General features: G+C 39.2%; 1 protein-coding gene across 22 annotated transcripts in view; it reads left to right on the top strand.

Annotated features, from left to right (window-relative positions):
* The first annotated feature begins 2,397 nt into the window (after nucleotides 1-2,397).
* The window catches only part of LOC307120922 (myosin IXB), a 71,265-nt gene continuing 52,729 nt past the window's right edge, over nucleotides 2,398-20,933 (top strand). For 14 of the 22 annotated variants that reach the window (XR_013815894.1, XR_013815895.1, XR_013815896.1 and 11 more), the window contains exon 1: nucleotides 2,402-2,700. The gene's annotated coding sequence lies outside the window, so the exon portion shown is untranslated. Of the gene's footprint in view, nucleotides 2,701-20,933 lie in introns of all 22 variants that reach the window. The other 8 variants (XM_079808192.1, XM_079808195.1, XM_079808199.1 and 5 more) reach the window with 1 other exon arrangement.

The raw sequence follows: 20,933 nt of genomic DNA on the forward strand, positions 1-20,933 counted from the left end.
CTAGGAGCTACTCTTTGCATTAAGATTCTTTATGAATACGGGCCCAGGAGTTTTATCAAGAAGGTTTTTGTCTCCTTCCCAAAAATGCCCCCTACCTCACCTATAGAGACATTGCTTGATCTGAAACCACACAGCAAGGGACTAATTTCAAGCATATACTCTATTATAATGTCAATAGATCCACAGAACCTGGAGGATATTCGCCAAGCAAAGTAATTTGGGCAGAGGGCTTACAGATGGAGAATGGGAGGATGCTTTAAATGAGGTGCACTCCTCTTCGACCTGGCTAGTTCAATTTAAGGTTCTTCATTGGCTTAATTTCACTAACTCCGAACTAGCCAAGATTTACCCGAATGTTAGTCCCGCATGCAGTAGATGTTTGCAATCACCTGCCACAACTGCCCATATGTTCTGGCTGTGTCCTGAGCTGGAGGAGTTTTTGGGGAAGAATTTTCGGGTCATATAAACACATGTATGACATCCAGATTGACCCTGATCCCTTAATGTGCATTTTTGGTGTTGTGCCCGAGGGTATAGAACTCCGTAAGGGCATTTGTTCTGTAATTGCCTTTACTACGCTATACTGGCAGGGCGTTTAATATTATTTCAGTGGAAAAGGGCAGACCCCCCAACACATAGCCGTTGGGTGAAAGAAGTAATGTCTTGCATTCAGCTGGAAAAGATTAAATACATGGTTCGTGGCTCAAAACGCAAGTTTCGAGACATATGGTCCCCCTTTATAAGATATTTTGAAGAACTCCCCGTAATCTACCGCAATCTCCCCTTCTTGCTTATCGCCATCTCATATTCTGCTTTATCTATATTATTTATTTTAAGTATTTATTTATGTCTGGGACTTTTTGTTCATAGGACTCTGTTACCATTAAAACCACTGGTGTTAGCTCTTCTATTCTGTCTTTTTGGGGCAATATTCTTATGGTGTGCAATTATGTATTTTGTGAAGATGTGCCTTTTCTAGCAGTCTTTGTGGTTTTTTTTGTGTGTTTTTTGTGTGCTGTTACACCCATATAGATCACTCATATGTTACCTAACTGCTGTTAAGCCTTTTACGTTTAAAGATAACTAATAGACTGAACAAAATGAAACCCTTGATTCTTTCACTGTCAGTGCTGTAATATATAAATATTTTTTTTTTCTTTTTTCTCAAAGCCGAGGGGAGGGGGAAGAGGGGAATAATTGTAATGGAAAATGTTAAAACTCAATAAAGTATGAAAAATAAAAAAAAAGTGGTAGTTGCGTAGCATGTCAACAAAGGGACAGAAAACTCTCAGATCTCATTAAAAATTATCTTAATTTGTGTTCCAAAGATGAACAAAAGTCTTACGGGTTTTCGAATGACATGAAGGTGAGTAATTAATGACAGAAATGTCATATTTGGGTGAGCTATCCCTTTAAGATCTTGAGCATTTAAAGCAACAGATGACAAAACCGTGCTTAATAAACAGAAAGATATTTCTGTGGGTGTGGGTGCTAATATAGTTATCATTATAGTTATCGTTCTTGTGAACAGACCTTTATATGGATGCTTCATCTTTGTATGCATGAACACGTGCAATTTCAATGGAAACTCTCAAATATACACCAATGTTTCTGCACTTGTGTGAATTTGTTTTCATGATCTTTAAAGATGTTGAAAATTCATAAAATGTTTTAAACGTTGTAGTGGATAGTAAAGAAAAAGCACAATGAAGTGCGCATCATGTTCTTCAATCCCCCTTCAGTAAGCATCCCAGCATGCACCTCATAAAACAGGTTGATGAATGTCTAGAGTGGGCAGAGCTAGAATCTGGACAAAGAAACAAACTCAAATATAAGGAGTTTACACTTTAAATTTAAAGAGAAAAATACACTAATAAAAAGTGAGATGTGTAGGAAGCTCGAAATGAAGGCCGTTCTTAGATACCTTCAAATATTTAAAAGCTATAAAGTCTGGATGGACATACTTGGCAGTTCAGTATCTGAATTTCTACTGACATCTAGCTGTAGTTTAATGCATTCACATTTGAGTTTTTACAGACAGCTGTACTGCTCACATTCATCCACAAGGCTTTGCTCTTTGCTCACCTTTACCAGAGCTTAGAAATAAAATCTGTATAGCCTACCAAGCTCCATGTTAACTCAGAAACGCGTATTGTAGTTTCTTTTTACTCTGCTTTGTTGACATAATGCAAAGTATGTACAGCGAAAAGTAATGTAACGTAAAAGTAACGTAGCGTAAAAGTAACGGTGCCCATGTAGAAATATTACTAAAGTAAGTAATATTAACAATTCAAATACACTAATTAAGAAACAGAATGAAACAAATGAAGGAACAACCCCGGTGTCTGGCTGGATTTTTCTTTTCTGTCATCCGCCCGGCGTCGCTGTTCAGCATCTGCTCACACGAGAAGTTTTCCTCACTGTGTGTTTGTACAGATCTACAGCACAAAGCTCTCAGGTCGCATTCAGCATGTCCGTGTGTCCTCTCCGGACTCATATCTCTGTGTTATGTTTTTAAAGAGATCTCTGGGGTGGAAATAAACCTGTCTGGATGAGTTTGATGAAGAGGCGATCCGCTGGACGAAGAGGAGGAGCCGCATACACGTATACACTAACACACGGAGACAACACACGAGCTGCCACATTTATTAACTTATCAAAGATGAGAAGCTTCATTCAGCACAACATGCACACATCAAGGTAAGTTTACCGGCTGTTTTTATCATTTCTTTTATTCGAGTCGTTTTCAGATCCGCGCCGGCGAACAGAAACTTTCCGGGTGGCTGGAAGTGAAAAGGCTTTTGTTTCAAAACCCCAAGCAACATTTCTGATCTAAGTATCTTAAATATAATCTCTAAAAAATAGCGGTTAAGCTAGAAAATAACTAAAAGGCACATTAATAACGAAGTCCTTTCGCCGCGAAGCGGCTCAAAATAAATCGGCTACTTCCCGGATTGAGTCTTTGTTAGAAAGAATGACAATGTAACTTTTAATCTTTGATTTCCCGCTTTGTTGCGGTGGTTCATTAGACATAAATCTCAACTCCAGCTTGAACATTATCAATGATGTGTGATATACAATCTGTGCTTCTTCGTAAATGAATTCAATAGACATAAACCCGGTTGGGATCTCGGGTTGAACCTCTTACTTGTTGCATTGTGCTTCATTGTGTTTTTCATATCTCATAATTTTGACCCACTATGGGATTTGCTTGGTCATATTTGAGTTTACAGTCACATAAAGCTTCAAGTGTTTGCATATTCGCATCATAAATTAATAATCCAACGCACAGCCATGTAAACCATCACTTTGGAAAAACCAATGGGATGGTGGTCATCCCTGTCTGGACTTTAGGATTGGCCTTTTTCCAACTCTGACTGATTTCTATCCTCCTACTGTCTGTGTTCAACAGCCATGAAAAAAAAACCCTTCATCACCAAGAACAGAAACTTGACAGGAAGCGAGATACATTTTTGCGTGTCATGTGTTAGTGGTGAAGTTTTTTTTCGCGCTGTTATTTTTGTTTGTGAATGTATCATGAGAAAAACGTTCTTGGTTTTATTGTGAACAATTCATACGTGCATGCCACTCCAAATAGATATTAATCCCAATATACTGGCTAATATTTCACCATTTCAAGATGGTCTGCGTTGGCTGATAACCGTACCTGATTGGCCTGGTGTCAGTCAAGTTTTCTTATTGGGTTTCGTGTTGACTTTAATGACTTGTACTTTATGTAGCATGACAGTGAACAGCATAATAGAGGGGATGGGTGGCATATTGAGAAACTCTTCAGTGACTAGGAGACGTGAACAGGAAGTTGATACTTGCTGATGAATGTAGACATAGTCATAGGAAATTCAGGTTGCCAGGAGTGTTAGACGGCTGGGTGTCCCTGCCCTATTTACTCTTTCTCACTCTTTCTTTTTTTTCCCAGTCTCTGTTTTAAAGAGTTATTGTGAAGTTGAGAGGGAGGCCCACAAAGCTTTTTTGTTGCACCATATGTGCTCTGACGTATTGAAAGGGAACCACTGAATGAGAGACCTGGAAGTAGGGCTGGGCAGTCTAGCTGTTCAAATATCACAATATTTTTCAGCCTTTAATATTTTATATGTATCTCAGTGGTTCTATTCTGCTCAAATGCAGCTTTTTTTTGTCCTCAACTAAAGAAGTCATTTCAAATGAAAAAGTTGTTGCGACATAAATCTCAAGGCACTTTTTTTTAACTAAATGAACATGGCCTAAAGGAAGTTTTTGACCTTAATTAAACAAAAAGTTATTGCAAATATAAATAAATAGAATGAATACAACAGTTGAGTCTCACTCTACACGCCCAAAACTAAGTAATAAAGAGAGGAGTACACGTGAAATATGTAAATACATTTTCATAAGATCGTATCGTTTAAATATAACAAAATCTCCAGCGTTCGATTTCCACCAGTGACGTTTAGATTTCATCATATTTGCACCATAGACTGTAAAAAAAAATATGGACGTCGTGTCCGTGACGTCACCCATAGGATTCTGAAGAGCAGTTTTGAAGCGTAAAGTAGGGGCGAGCTGGCTGTTGCCATTTTGGGAGCATTTCATCGCGCATCACTCCCGGATAACAGAAAATGGGCAAAGAGGCGGAACGTGGGTGGAGCTGAGGTGACATGATGACTAACAAACGGCAATCCACCTGTCACTCAAAGTGGCCACGCCCTTAATTATGCAGAACTTTAAGGCTTTATATAATGTAAACGAACGAGTTATAGAAATATTCACCCCCCTCACAGTCGTCATGAAGGGCAAAATTAGTCGTATAGACCAAAAGCACAATTTGTCCCAGACTGTAAACATGTTTTATTCTGCTGTAAAGTTGGGCATTTTAACATGGAGCTCAATGAGATTCTGCTCCTTCTGGAGTCTGTCTCTAGCGGCCAGTTGATGAATTGCAGTTTAAGTCACTTCCGTATTGGCTTCAAGTGAAACTGTGGGAGGTTGCCGTTTGATTTGCACGCACACTATTGCACTATTTACATTCGCGCTAGACATAACCAACTGTTTATGTGACTATTTACTAAAAATGGACATTTTTAAAATAATTTTGTGTGTATTTGACTAAGGAAAAACAACTTAATTTGGAATGCGTGTTTGTTGTTGGCATGAGCGCAAAGAAAACTCTCAAAGAGCTCCAATACATGTATTACGAAATGCTATAAAATGTTCAAATTGGCGAGGTTTAAAAAGACGTGGGCGAGTGATTTCCGTCAGCTGTCCCGAAACGGCAGCGAAAGTGTTGAATCTGAGCGCGCAGATTGCTTTTATAGTGCAGGTGCAATGTCTTTTGAAGGCAGAAGCCATTTGCAAATTTTGAGAGCTAGAGAAGGGAGACGCGCAGTAATGCTGTACGTTCAGTATGTAATAATGAACATTTGCGGTAATTTCCTGCTTCATAAACCCCAAAATTGCGAGAGTGAGTAAAGTTATGCGCAATACACGCGCCAAAATTCAGACCCTGTATTGTATCGATTTAATATCGGTACTTCGGAATTCGATTGTGGTACCGTACTGAAGCCAAAATTTGGGTATCGAGCCATTCCTACTGCATTCACATGGGGCGTTGGCGTCAACTCTTCTCATTTACTTTGAATGGGTAACATCATGCGTTGCCAAACTGAATTGAATTGTGGGTTCCGTTCAAGCGGCAACCTCCCGCAGTTTCTCTTGAAGCCAATACGGAAGTGACTTAAACTGCAATTCATCGACTGGCCACTAGAGACAGACTCCAGAAGGAGCAGAATCTCATTGAGCTCATGTTAAAATGCCCAACTTTACAGCAGAATAAAACATGTTTACAGTCTGGGACAAATTGTGGTTTTGGTCTATACGGCTAATTTTGCCCTTCATGACGACTGTGAGGGGTGTGAATCTTTTTATAATTCATTTGTTTACATTATATGTCTCCTTAAAGTTTTGCATAATTAAGGGCGTGGTCACTTTGAGTGACAGGTGGATTGCCGTTTGTCTGCTGTCTGTTAGTCATCGCGTCACCTCAGCTCCGCCCACGTCCCGCCTCTTTGCCCATTTTCAGTAATCCGGGAGTGATGCGTGGTGTCGCCCTGCCAAGATGGCAACGGCCGACTTTGAGGAAACACTATGGGTGATGTCACGGACATGGTTTTTTACAGTCTATGGTTCCGTTGCATTGCATCGCGTCACTGTCGTTGCTCTCGGCAGAAGTTGAAGTTTTCAAGCGTCAGCCAATCAGATCGCATATGCAAATACTCTAACGTAGACGCAAGCCAATTGCATTCATACAACGCTGGAAAAGTAGTATCAGCCAATCGTTGACACCCCGTGTGAATGCAGCATAAGAGACGGTTCACACATCACCCTCAAAATACCAGTCAATTCTGTGATGTCAGCCATCTTAAAACGTTGCTGTTGTCTTTATTTGCATATTTTGCAATATATTTTGACGTCTGAGTGAAAGGCATAAGGGGCGATCAAACAGTGTGTTTGCTCTTAAAAACACGAGACACACGTAATGGTATCCGCAGCGCTGATGAATGGAGAAGAAGGCAGGGTCTTATGTTACAACTTCCCTTACTGGTAAATTGCTGGAACTGATTTACTGGTATTTTTGAAAAGGTCCTGTTCACACATGATTTACCAGTAAAGACTGTACGTGTGAAAGGGGCTATTGAGCTCCCACATATAGCCAAAATGGCACGATCCTCTTTTCATAACACCTCTGCTGTGAGATTTGTAGTCCTCCTATCGAAGGCGTCACCCCTAAAGAACATGATGTGAAAAGTGGAATTAAAGAAACCTAACGGTTATTTGATGATAAAGTGTTTATCGAGTAGATTTAGGGGTACGTGTAGGGAGGGCTTTATTTACCCAATAAGGAGGCATTTATTTAATAAATGTAATAATTTACACTCAATATGTTATTGCATACTGTTTTATAATGTACTAAAATACTGAGGTGCAAATAGTATCTTACTACTATTTGTTTGCAAAGACAATACTGCTATTTTTACAGTGTAAACAGCATCTATATCGCTATAACCACTGCCATATATTTTCTACAATACGTCTAATTTTACATGAAAAAAGCTACGCTGAGTTTTTCAAAATATATTCTGAGATTCAATTACTCACAGAAATGAATCGAACATACTAGTTTTGCTACTAAAGTTTTGCTAAAGGAAGGATTGCTAAACTTTGCAGCACATTTTTGGAAATAAATATTAATGAATATTTATATGTTTAATTGCATGCAGACTCCAATAATGGCCTATCACCCAGCCTTACCTTATATGTATATATACCTTATATTTTATTTTAGGATTGCTTTTATTGGAATATTAATTTTATTTGTTGTACTTAAAGTGTGTTGTTTTCTGTTTTATGTAAGCTTGTAAAGCACTTTGAGAAAGGCGCTATATAAAATAAATATGTATTATTATTATATGTGACCCCCTGGAGCACAAAACCAGTCATAAGGGTAATTTTTTTAAAATTGACATTACATCATCTGAAAGCTTTATGATGGGACAATATTCGGCCGAGATACAACTATTTGAAAATCTGGAATCTGAGGGTGCAAAAAAATCTAAATATTGAGAAAATCACCTTTAAAGTTATCCAAATGAAGTCCTTAGCCATGCATATTCCTACTAATAATACATTTTTTATATAAAAATAATACATTTTGTTATGAAAATATCCAAACAATGTATTGTTGACTATTGTCACAAATATACCCGTGCGACTTATGACTGGTTTTGTGCTCCAGGGTCACACATATTAGTTCTTTATTTTCTTCTGTAATGCGTGATATATGAAGCCATTGCTGATATATAAACCAGGGGCTTCATATTCGTCCATCATAACAGCCCAGTAATGAGTATTGACGAGCAGATGGCAAGAATTAGATCCATTTTCTCCATGAGCTACTCAAAGAAGCCGCCTTCCTCTCGAAAATCTGCAAGATTTGCAGATGGCAGCGGAATGCTTGCCTAATTTAGTGAAACATCCACCGTGGTCCGGTCACTCATCTGTTTCCCTGTGGTAAAGACAGGCTTTTAATCTAGAAGTTGCCCCAAAGTGGCCTGACAGCGATGCCTTATGGGTGTGTCGGGTTTTTTTTTTTTTTTTTTTTGGAGGGGGGTGAGGAGAGGAGAGATAAAAGACTTTGAAGCAAACCGAGCAAACTTTGCGGTGCGCATTGGAGATGACGCACACGTGGTAGGAGCGGACGGAAATTGTTAAAGCTAAGCTTGGACGGTTTTGCTAGCAGTCTCTCCGTGTCCAACGAACGCAGTCGATCCAAGTTTATAAATAACTCTAATTATAGAGCACTTGAAGAAACGAGTCTAGCTGACACGCATTCGGTCGCTGTTTTGCATTAACCCCTTCAAAGTTAGCCTGGCATATTTGACTGTTTAGGTCAGCTGAATAACGGAGCGTTTATTGTCTAACCTTTAGTCAGAGAGACAATGTGCTCATACTGTCCCGGAGATGAATGGGAGTCTCCATTTGTGCTACTGTCAGCGGGTTGGTAATGGTGTGGTTTTGATGTTGGACAGCCTATTGATCTCATGCAGGAAGCGCCGGGTCTGAGTGGAAAGTGGCCGGAGCGGCTCGAGTGCCAGGGAGACTTCATAAAACGCCCCCGCCCTCAGTCCCCCGTCGCCAGGCGAGGCGAGCTCATTAACCGTGGCTGTTAGCGTCGACGCAGCTGCGAGCTTTCTGTTGACATTTGCTTTATTATTCGACGCCGTTTGTTTGGTAAACGAGCAAACATTGCGCCATTTTGCTCTTCATTTGATAAATACGCCGCGGGCGCGCGGGAGGTTTGAGCCCGCGAAATGGGCCATCAACGAACACTGTGACTAACGGTCATAAAATACAAAAAACATATTTTCGTTTGATTTAAATACAGAATATACACACACAAACACACGTGAACAAATAATATATGGTCCTAAAATAGGCTTCTTGTAAATTTTTTGGATGAAATAAGACTCATAGGGGTCATGAGAGTTTATTTGTATTTTTGAAAGAAATGAGTACTTTTATTCTGTATGGATGCATTAAAGGGATAGTTCACCCAAAAATGAAAATTAGCCCATAATTTACTCACCCTCAAGTCATCCTAGGTGTATATGACATTCTTCTTTCAGACGAATAAAATCTGAGTTATATTACAAAAGTCCAGGCTAATCCAAGCATTAGAATTGGATTCATAGTTGTTTTTGAAGTCCATAAAAAGTGTGTCTGCCCATCAAATAACGCTCTGGGGTGTTAATAAATGCCTTCTGAAGCAAATCGATGCGTTTGTGTAAGGAAAATAACCATATTTAAAACTTTATAAAGTAAACTTTCGGCCGACCGCCTTCCCTGTTCAATTTATGGAAAAATTGTTGAAAGTTCCCCTGCCGATCGAAAGACTAACGCGACCAGGTCCGCTCGTCATGACGTCACGCACGCATCTTGAGTTTCACTTTCAACATTCAACACTTTTCCACGGAATGCGGTTGGTCGAAAATGTACTTGATAAAGTTATAATTATTAATATTTTTCTTACACAAATGCGTCGATCCGCTTCAGAAGGCCTTTATTAACACCCCGGAGCTGCGTGGAGCACGTTATTTGATGGACAGATGCACTTTTTATGGACTTCAAAAACAGAGCAACAATGAATCAAATTCTAATGCTTGGATTAGTCTGGACTTTTGTAATATAACTCCCATTTTATTCGTCAGAAAGAAGAATGTCATATACACCTAGGATGACTTGGGGGTGAGTAAATTATGGGATCATTTTCATGTTTGGGTGAACTATCCCTTTAAATCAATCAAAAGCGACAGTAAAAAACATTTATAATGTTATCAGAAGTTTTATATTTCATATAAATGCTGGTGAACTTAATTGATAAAATAATATTTTTAAAACGGTTTCACGGTTTCCACAAAACTATGAAGCTGCACAACTGTTTTCAGCCGATTAATAATCAGAAATGTTTCTTTGAGCAGCAAATCAGGGTGTTTTAATAATGTCTGAAGGGTCATGTGACGCTGAAGACTGGAGTAAAGATGCTGAAAATTCAGCTTTGATCACAGGAATGAATTACATTAGAAAACAGCTTTATATTGTAATCATATTTTACAATATTACCGTTTTTACAGTATTTTTGACTTGCTGAGCTTTAACAGACTTTCGTAAAAAGCCTAAAAAATCGTACTAGTCTCACTAAGCTCTAGTTTCTTGATCTTTGTGCAGCCGAGGGAAAACACCAACCCTTAACCTCAGTGAAAATAAGAGCGTTTTTTGGGTCTTCTTCAGTTGGGTTCTCATGCCGAATGCCACACAAGGCAAAAGTAAGTCATCGAGGCGAGGCTGCCGGTGACGTGACATTCCTTTTGGATATGCCAGCTAATCCCAGAGCTCGTGTAATGACTGCGAGCGCCGGACCAACAGAAACATTCAGTGATTGGAAAGCACTTACAGAGCCAAACGGAGTCTGGGACCGTAATATCGGGAGATTTAGGAGGAGCGGTTAATGTCTTCAAGATGTGTTCAGAGCGCAGCAGATGACTTGATGCAGCTTTGGCTTCTGTTTGACCATGTTTTAGAGGCTAATTGGCGTTCGGGTCGAAAACAGCGTTGACCTGTACGTTTGAGCGAGTGTTTAGCTGCAAAATGCATGCATTTAATTGAGTTTTTCTGTACATTTAAGACTTAGCCATTAGTAAAAACTATTACATGTTTACACAGGGTTTTTCCTGGGTCAAAAATGGTCTTCGGTGGTGGCTGACAGACATGGTCATCCATACACACACACGCACGCACACACAGTAAAAAAGTACCCTACCCACGTGATCTGCAAGCACAATACTGACAATACATTTTATATAAATTCAAAGAAAGTTTGTAACTTTTGCTTATCTTATTTTGATCCCACATGAAAAAATACTAGAGTATATTATAGTAAAATTACTCAAGTAAATACTATAGTGTTTTTGAACCTTACTATAGTAAATATACTACAGTAAATTAACAAAGTGTAGTAAATACTATAATATACTACAATTTACTGTAGTATCTTTACTATAGTATGGTTCAAAAACACTATAGTAATTTTACTATAGTATTTTTCCATGTGGGATACCTTGATGTTTGTTTTTGTTCCTCATTTTTACACTATTTACTGATAATTGTTTTGGTATATAATCATATCAATATTAAAAAGTAGTATTAAAAAAATGAACAAATAGCCTAATTTTCTGCCATATACAATTTCATAAAATTATCAGCTAGCTAACAACAACTTTGTTCTGGGTTCACCTCACTCCAGTCTAAACTAAGTGATTTATAGGCTATTTATTTTACTACACATTATGAACATAAATAAGCTGTAAGACTGTGGATAATTAAAACTAACTCTTACACTCTTGCTAAATTGGGTAAGCACACTTGTGTTCTCATTTCAGATTGTTCTGAGTAAATTAATAAACTGATTTGTGAGTTCAGTGTTGGACAGATCAGTTGTTCTAACCAGTCGTTGAAATGATTCGGTTCAAAGGAGTCATTAGGTGGCGAATCGGACATTAGCTGACGCGTTGTGTGTGAATCCCGTCTTTAGAACATCGCTAAAGATTTGTAAACACACAGAAAACACTTCATAACCGGATAGGATTTGTTTCCCGTTTATTGAAAGTATGGTTTATGTCAGCTGGTCAGAGAATCAGTCAATGTTTTTTGAGCGCATTTCACACCCAGCGGTTATTAAAGGAAACATAGGCCTATTGTCTGATAGCGCCACGTGCAACATGGATTCGGTCTTCCGACCTTTTGATTTTGATTAACGTAATATGTGAAATATTAGAAAGCTAAGAATGCTTATTTTGAATACAGAGAGCGTGCGAGCGGGGGAGGAGCTCTCTGATCGTTCTCTCTGACAGTCGGTTATGCGCAGCATCTATTCTACATCATTCATAAATCACAATAACTCATCAAATAAAGCTTTGGCGGGACAAAAATTTGTTTTGGCGGCCGCCAAAAAATTTTCAATGTAGGAAAAACCCTGTTTACAGCTTCTTCTTTTTTTAGTGTTGCTGTTTGAGTGTTGCTGTCAAATAGCTCCAGCGGGAGTTCTTCTCTATATCAGTGTCAGTGTTTCTGAACTCCCTGAAACGCCTCCATTGGAACGAACACGTCACAATATTCCTTGTGCGGGATATTTCCCAAACACGCCGGAAGCGCTTGACCAATCACAACACGCTGGTCCAGCCGACCAATCAGAGCACAGTTTGCTTTTCAGAAGGAGGCAGGAACTAAACCGAGCATTACTGACAGACTGGAAAGAGACGAGCTACAACAATGAGAATATGTAAAAGAATCAACATCCAAGCAGTAAAACATGTTCTAGTAAAGGCCAAAAATAATAATTATGAAGCATTTTAATGCTGCGTTCACACCAAACGCGAATAGAGCATCAAAATCACGTCTACCGCGTCTAGTTTGACGCGTGAACATTTTGAATCCATTCGCGCGTAGAAATCGAGCGTTTGAAGCGAAATAGATGCGCGTTCAAAAGGCGCTCCAGGAGAAATATGTCATAAAACACCACTCTGCGTCTTTTCATTTTCATTAAAAATATATATTAAACATTAATAGCTAAACAAATGTGGTCCAGGCAACTCCTACATTATCTTCACTGCATGTATATTTAAATATCTTTAAAAAATAAAGTTATGAAACTTCTCTTTGGCAGACAACAAATTATAGATTCCGTTAGATCCACACAAGACGAACCACTACAGGACATCAGAGCCAGCGGCAAACGGCAGAAGGACTGGCCGAGGAAAGGCTGCTCTTGCCGGGGTTAATGAGCGCTGAGCGCCCGGTGATCGCCTTGATCTCACAACTCTAAAAACACAAGATAATTTTTTTTAAATAGGCGCTCTCTTTATAAATAAACCACATATTTGAGCTTTAAACAACTACATTCTCACCTAAAAAAATCTTAAAACTACATTTTGTGACACAATAGTAGTATTTTTAAATTATGCAGGGTTTCTCATCACCTCACTTCACCACGTGACAGCAGCAAGCAGGCTCCTGATTGGTTAACGCGGCGCGAATTGACGCCAAAGTTCAAATTTTTCAACACGAATTCGCTTCAAACGCGTGAATGCACAAAAGCACCACTCGCGTGTAACGCGCAAGATGCTCAATTCGCGTCCAATTTGTGTCATTCGCGCGAACGAGGCGGATCCGCGTCCTTCGCGCCACGCGAAACGCGCCTTCCGCGCCGCGGGAACTCCAGACGCACGTCAACGCGCCTTTCCATTGACTTAACATTGAAATCACTCACGCCAGACGCTCTATTCGCGTTTGGTGTGAACGCAGCATAAAGATGCAACAAGTCTCATGTTTGACTCAAGAGTCTGAACTATTCCTTGACTTTCTTTCCACCTCCTCTATGGTTTTTCCACATGAGATGCACTTTCTGCTTTCTTTGGATCATAATCAGCAATTCCCCTTGGACAGGGGTGACCTTTAGGATCACAAATGTAAGCTTATCTCGGTTTGACGTCATGCCGGTTCATATGGAGTCTGTGAATCTGGCTGCTCCTCATTAACTATCTGCAGGTTTTTTTTTTGGTCAGGATTGTATACAGTGATTTTTGCCCCGGAGCGTTTCGGAGGCCTGTGTTTTCACAGGCACGTCCAGGAGACTGTTTGCATGCAAATGGCACAGATTGCGCATGACGGTCGGATACAAAATGATTTGACAACATTCAAAACAGCCATTATATCAGAGCAACTAATACGCTGCACAGAGGGATTTATATCTCAAAAGAAAGATGAAGTTTCAAGATGGCCTGTTATGCCTTAATGTTGTTTTTGGGCTTTACTAGAACAGGCTTTCATGCTTGAATGTTATTTATAATTTTTCCCATATTCTCCAGTGTGGCAGCTCGTCTCTTCCCAGTCTCTATTAAACCCCTCCTTCACTGTGTGCTCTGATTGGTCGGCTGGATCAGTGTGTTGTGATTGGTCAAGCGATTTGAGCGTGTTTGGGAAATATCCCGCCACTTACCATAACCGCCAGTTTCATCACACTACTAACTAACTCAATCAGGCCCCGCCCCTTTATTCCGCATATTAATTATTGAAATGAGAAATATTGTGACGTGTTCGTTCCCGGAAGAAAACTCAAGACAACAATGGAGACGTTTCAGGGAGTTAAAGATGATGCAAGTCATTTTTGTTGAGGTTTAAACACGTTTCATATTTCACTAATCTGTTTTGTCCGACCAATGGCAATGACAGTTGAAGTATTCGGAGAGCTTTAAAACAATTAGAAAATGCCATTTATTATGCAAAAATGACACGTTTTTCCCTTCAAGTAACTCAGCTTTCATTGTTTTGTTCTTCTAGCGTAATGCTAATGAGAAATATTGGCAGTCCCTCCAGAAAAACGCGATTTATGCCATCTCATAACTCAATGCATAATCAGTCAAAGTCTGCATATTTATGCGGGGGCTGCATTTTTTCAAATACGGCGCACTTTCGCCGCATAAATTGCCGATTTCCGGGCGCAAAACATGCGGGGCTTGCATGATTTCATAATCCCCGTATTTTCGTTGAAAAAAAGTCACATATATCTTAGCAGAAAGTTGAAAAATGTTGCGTTTACTTCACACGAGCAGCCATTTCCCCCTATTGCCATGGAAACGTTATGAAGTGACGTAATGATGCGACATGCACATCATCGAATAGCAACTTTACAGTTGTAAAATTGCACTTTTTTGTTACCAGTGGGTTAAATCATGTTTCAAAAACCTTACAGTTGTAAGTATATTAGTCGTATGTAAATTTACGTTACAGTAAGATTGCACTTGTGCATTGGAAGCACTTATTTTAACAGAAGATGTAAAACAGGAAGAACACATTTACTTTTATATTTTATGTATTCATTTTTACAGAAGTTGTAACATATTACTTTTGTAAAGCTACAGAACTTGTTTGACTCAATGTTTTGTAAGTTTGAGCCATGTGTGTATTAAGGTCTGAAATAAAACAAGATGAGAACTTAAATATTCTCAGCACTTTCTGTGATGTAGTAGGCCTATGCTTGCTTATCCAGTGTTTCTCCTACAATGTATTCACAGCGGCGCTGCAAAATCTTCACATGATCAATATCACATTCACTCACACACTGTAAAAGAGAGAGTGAGATTGACGATGGCCAGAGAACTAAACAAAAATGTAGTCTGCTTACACTTACACAATATCACAGGGCTGTGATATTAATCTTATTTTATTTTCGCTTCCAAAAGAAGATATGCTCGCGCATCGTCTAGCACAACTTCCTTCCCTTCATAGCGCGCGCTGTCATTTCTCCCCAACATGCATTCAGCGTCAGATTCAGCACAATCTGTGATTGTTGTCAAATGCACTCTCCACTTTGGCTAAATTGCAGAACGTGTTTGATTAAATGAAAAGCACAATAATCCGCGCAATAGACGCTGTTTCCAAGTTCAAGGCGGGTGTGTGTGTACGCACGCTGCTAAACGGACTGATTTGCACATGTGCTTCGTTTGCGCGACTAAACCATCAAATACACAACAAAATAGCCTATATCTCAAAATGACAGGCTTGGAGAGTATTCACTTAAACACAGTTTAGCTTAAATGGGCGTAAATAGTTGGGAGAAATTAATGGGAGAATGATATTAGATCTGCGTCTTAAAGGGGCAGCATCTAATAAACCTGGTGACGATTGAGCCAATAATGTGAATCAAACAACAAAAGGCAAAGAGAAAATTACTTGCAGCTCTTGTATGATATGTGATGGTCTTACTTTTTTTTTTTTTTTTTACCTTTTTATTAATCATTATTTATTTATATATATATATATATATATATATATATATATATATATATATATATATATATATATATATATATATATAAAATTTGATTAAAAAGGTAAAAAAAAACATCATGTAATAATATTTCACTGTTTTTTTTTCCGGTATTTTTGATTAAATAAATGCAGGCTTGATAAGCATGAGACTTTTTGCAAAAACATAAAATAGTATCCAAATACTTTTTTATTTTTTTTATTTTTACATATTGCCCCTTTCTTACATTTGAGCCCTTGCCCCTTAGGAACTTTTTGGACGTCCCTGCAGGTTATTGAAGTAAAATAGGCTATAAGCTAGTCACCTTTTAAACTAATGAAAAGCTTATTTTGGATTTTAATGTTCAAAATGTCTATTTATATCCACAAAACTTGCCAGAAATCATGGTTTAAGGGGTGTTTTTGTTTTTAAATTTATTTCGAAGGTGCATGCCCCCGGACCCCCCGACGCGCGGCTTGGTAACAACCACCGGCACGTAACGGCACCGCTGCTGGAAAAAATTCTAGGGGAAACACTGTTATCATAGGAAGTAATAAGAAAGGACTCTTTACATTTAAGGTAGTAGCCTAGTGAGAACAGGGTGTTGGGGAAATCACTTTTTTTCAAAACTAAAATTGCAAAAACTACCTTTTTAAAGTCGGCATGAAACTGAATTGTGGCATATCCAATTGAAACGGCTTCTGGAACAAGACCAAATGTAGGGTGGGGCTTGATTTTGTCTGTAGGGAATTGATTCTGTGGTTGTGGTTTGCTATTGGTGGATCTGATGTGATTGACAGGTTGCCCCGCCCTCGTCATCAGAGAAGAGAAGTCGCTGCAAGAGGGAGGGGAGGTGATTTTGATTCAAGATTACGAGGCACATGAATTTAAAACGAATATGATTTTATAAAGAGTAGGGGTGTAACCCCGGCATCCTGGCCAAATTTGCCCATTGGCCCCTGTCCATCATGGCCTCCTAATCATCCCCATATATATATATATAGGGGTGGGCGATATCTCGATATTTAAAATATATTGAGATATTTTTTAAACACGATATGGATTTTGACATATCGTATATATCGATATATTGTTTATATTTAATTCTGATTCCGCCACTTTGCTTGTTTGCCTTCTCTGAGCTGTGCTCGCCCCCGCTCGCTCGCCCCCCGCCTCCTTGCTTTTGTTCCCCCTCCCCTCGCGTGTTGTCATGGCCGCGTCCGCAACCAGCTCGGAGGCTACAGAACTCGTCTTAAAAACAACTGGCTCCATTATATGGAGATACTTCGGTGTCGGACGAACAGCAGACAGATGTCTACTGCCATGAATGCCGACAGTTGGTTCTCAAACACTTGATCCAAGATACAGTTTACCTAGGCGGCATACCTTTGCGAGACAAGAACTCCCGCGACTGTACACTACGGAGAGAGAGCGGCTTGCTTGCTGGAGAAGGTTACTTACTATGCCCTTGATTTGAGTTGTTTTATTTTTGAATGAAAATTCATTATTTGCATGCGTTTTAAAGCCTTGCGCGTAGGGCACCATGCGCTTTCCTGAGCGCGTGCACTAAAAGCCTGTCAAACAAGTGATTACTGGACTAAATCTTACTGCGCTAATACTGTCAAATACACACAAGGTTAACACAGTCGGTTATGTCTAAAGTGAAAGTAAAATCGGCTTGTGTCTGTATATTACATGCGTGAAAGTCTTAAATTGACAGCAGGGCAGCCTATAGTGAACACGCTGCCGCTTGTCCTTAAAGGGACAGTTCACTCTAAAATTATGTCATTATTTACTCACTCTAATGTTGTCCCAAACCTGTATTAATTTCTTCTGTTGAACACAGACAGCTGATAGTAGCGATTGACATTCATATTATTATTTCCTACAATGGGGACCAGCAACTGTTTGGTTTCCAATATTCTTCAAAATATATGTTATGTCCAACAGAAGAAAGGACTTTATTCAGGTTTAAAACAACTTGAGCGCGAGTAATCAATGACAGAATTTTCATTTTTGAGTGAACTATTCCTTTAGTGGTTAATAAAATAACTAAAGACAAAGACAAAATCACTCAAGGCTCTTGACTGAAAAACTAATACAGTAGCTTTAATAAGAATCAATGTATATTTTATAGGGAAGTCTATGTAGTGTTTTATTTTTACATTTATTAATTCAATTTCATACTTAAATGCTGCTGTACAGCTCTGAGCTGCCAGTGTAAATCTTTATAAATATATATTTATTTTATATTATACAGTACACTAGGAATGTGTACAAGGTTTTTTAAAAGTAAAGTTTTAAGTTTAAGTAAGGTTTTTCAAGTCTTTTAAGTAAAATAAAGAAAGAGTATTGCAATAAAAAAATAGTATTTTTTCCTCAAGCTCTTGCTGTTCGGCTAAGAATAGAATAGCAAAAATCTGTTGCGACTAGCCATCAGAACCGAACCGAACCGAACCGAAAACCGTGGTAAAAAAAAACGAGGTATGTATTGAACCGTGGACTTACTGTATTGTTGCATCCCTACTTTGTTCCTACATGAACTGCCTTTGCACTTCAATAAAAAAAAAAGACTGTGTGGTATTTGGCATATTTGTTTTTGCAGTAGTTTTTGGGGGGTTATTTTTCCTGTAAAGATATCGAGATATATATCGTATATCGAGATATAGCAAAATATATAGAGATATATTTTTTGCTCCATATCGCCCAGCCCTATATATATATATATAATGCCGTCGCATCATCCAGGTGGTGCTGCATATTGGTGGTGGATGAGGAGATTCCCCCCTTCTATATGTAAAGCGATTTGAGTGCCTAGAAAAGCGCTATATATATATATATATAAATGTAACAAATTATTATTATTATTTAAAAAAAAAAAATAATTGTCAAATTTGATTTCATGGTGTCTTAAAGTTATCCAAGCATTCGTCATTTTTTTGTTGTAAAATCATGTATAACTCTAGCTCAAGTAACATAAGAGTCAATAAAACTGTAGTTTGAAGCTTGGACTTTATTAAAGAGTGATTTGCATGACTGTAGACGCTTTCTGGATATCTTGTGCTTTTCCAGATTGTAGGGTCTCTTTGTCTCCAGTAACTGCTTGTTCCTGTGGTGAACTGCAATAGGATGGTGAAACTAAAGCTGGAGCACATGTGCGTCTGCAGGAGGTCCAGGCCGTCGAGATTGTGTCCCGCTGTGGAAACTACTGCCAATGTTTTATTGAGCTCCGCTCAGACTGGAGTTGATTTCTCACAGGAGTTGGAGGCGTTTCTTGACCCAATACTGCCTCTTTACATACATGAGCTTGCTTTCATGAAACCCAAGCATTAGCTGGGCTAAAGTGGCCTTTTAGATCTTTACTTATTCATAGAATTTACTTATAGTGCCACATTTTAGGGCCAGATTTACTAAACAGGCTTGAGAGTACTATAATCCCCCAAAAAAGAGCAGATGGAAGGAAAGTGGGAGTGTAAAGTTCAGCTCATGATCTACTGACGATGCACAAATCAATGAACACAGACACAGCCGGATCATTTCCAAAATGACCAACGCAATCTACTGAGAGCAGCGCAAATTAGCGTCCAGTTGAAGACATGCTTTTTTGGGGCAAATATCAGTAAATTTATTAGCGCAAACCTTTAGTAATTCACCTCGCATGATTCATTTAAATACTCTCCTCCCATACATTTTGCGTCTGAAAGGGAAACTCCCACAAATGCATGAGCAATAAGGTCAGGTGAACAAACAAGTCTATTCTGTGATTGTTTTAATAACTCGGTATGTGTTTTAGTAATGTTTAATTGGTGTAATGTTTCTGAATTTGATTATGTAGACTACTTCTCCATTTCCTTGCGTGTGCTCTCAAGATTAATCTTTGGTGCCGTGCACTTGGCGCGAGAGCCCGCCCACACGCTGTTCTGATTGGCTGTGGTTTTTTGATTGATTTGTGGCATCTCGTAGTCGCGTCTCGTCTGGTGTGGACAGTCAAATTGCTTGTCGCTGGAATCGCGTCTCGTGTAGTTAGGACATGGTGTAAACCTCACTTCCATCCGGGTCACGGCACCAAATGTAACCGGGCCTACTCAACCCACTCAGAGCGGGATTCAAACCTTGGTCTCTGGCATGGGAGGCAGGTGAGCTAACAAGGACGCTAAACACAGCAGCATCTATGGTATGGATGTGACAGTGAGGAAATCTTCCGACGGTTAACCGATGTGTGCCAAGACCGGTAATACCGGTGCCACCGTTGGAGTTTTCCCTCTTTTGCACCTCGCTTTTAAATCGTTAATTCGCAAAGCGAAAGTAAAATGTGGACGGCCATTCATAACGGTGCAGAGCAAAGCAAGTGTTTTCAATTAATTCCTTTGGAAGTTGAGCTTCCACAGGAATGAACTGGAAATGCACCAATGGACACGGACCATTATGAATGGCCGCGCATATTTTACTGTCAGTTTAGAATTAGCGCCAATTTAAGGGCGGCAGTTGCTTGAATGGTGGGTTGATTTTTTTGTTTAGTTTAATTTTTTGAAACCGAATCTTCTGCCATCATCTTGTCAGTCAGCTCCTCACTCTCGTGATGAATGAGATCTGACTCCTGCTCCTCCTGCTCCGGCTCCAATTTATTAAGCAGACACGTTCAGTTTTAATTCACCCTTCGCCGCAAGTTTGATTGACAGGCGATCTGACCAATCACATCGCTGAATCTGGCGTTTTGTCCGACAAAGCAGTCAGGAGAATTAGTAGATTAACGTCGGTGGACTTGAATTTGGAAAAACGGTGTGTACTGACATCTTTCCGCGGTTGAAACATTTCTTTTAGTGTTCATTCATGTTTATTTCGTGCTTATCAATGAACTACAAGGAAGAGATGATAGGTTCGCAAGCAGCTTAGCGATGACGACACATTAAAGAGCCACAAAACGGTATTTGTTTAAATTTTTTTTTTTTTTTTTATGACAATTTCAAAGTTGAGACTTTGTTTCATATCAAAAGTAACTCGCTCTCTCCTGTCTGTCTGC

Source organism: Gobio gobio (assembly GCF_949357685.1).
Source record: "Gobio gobio genome assembly, chromosome: 24".
Lineage (NCBI taxonomy): Eukaryota > Metazoa > Chordata > Actinopteri > Cypriniformes > Gobionidae > Gobio > Gobio gobio.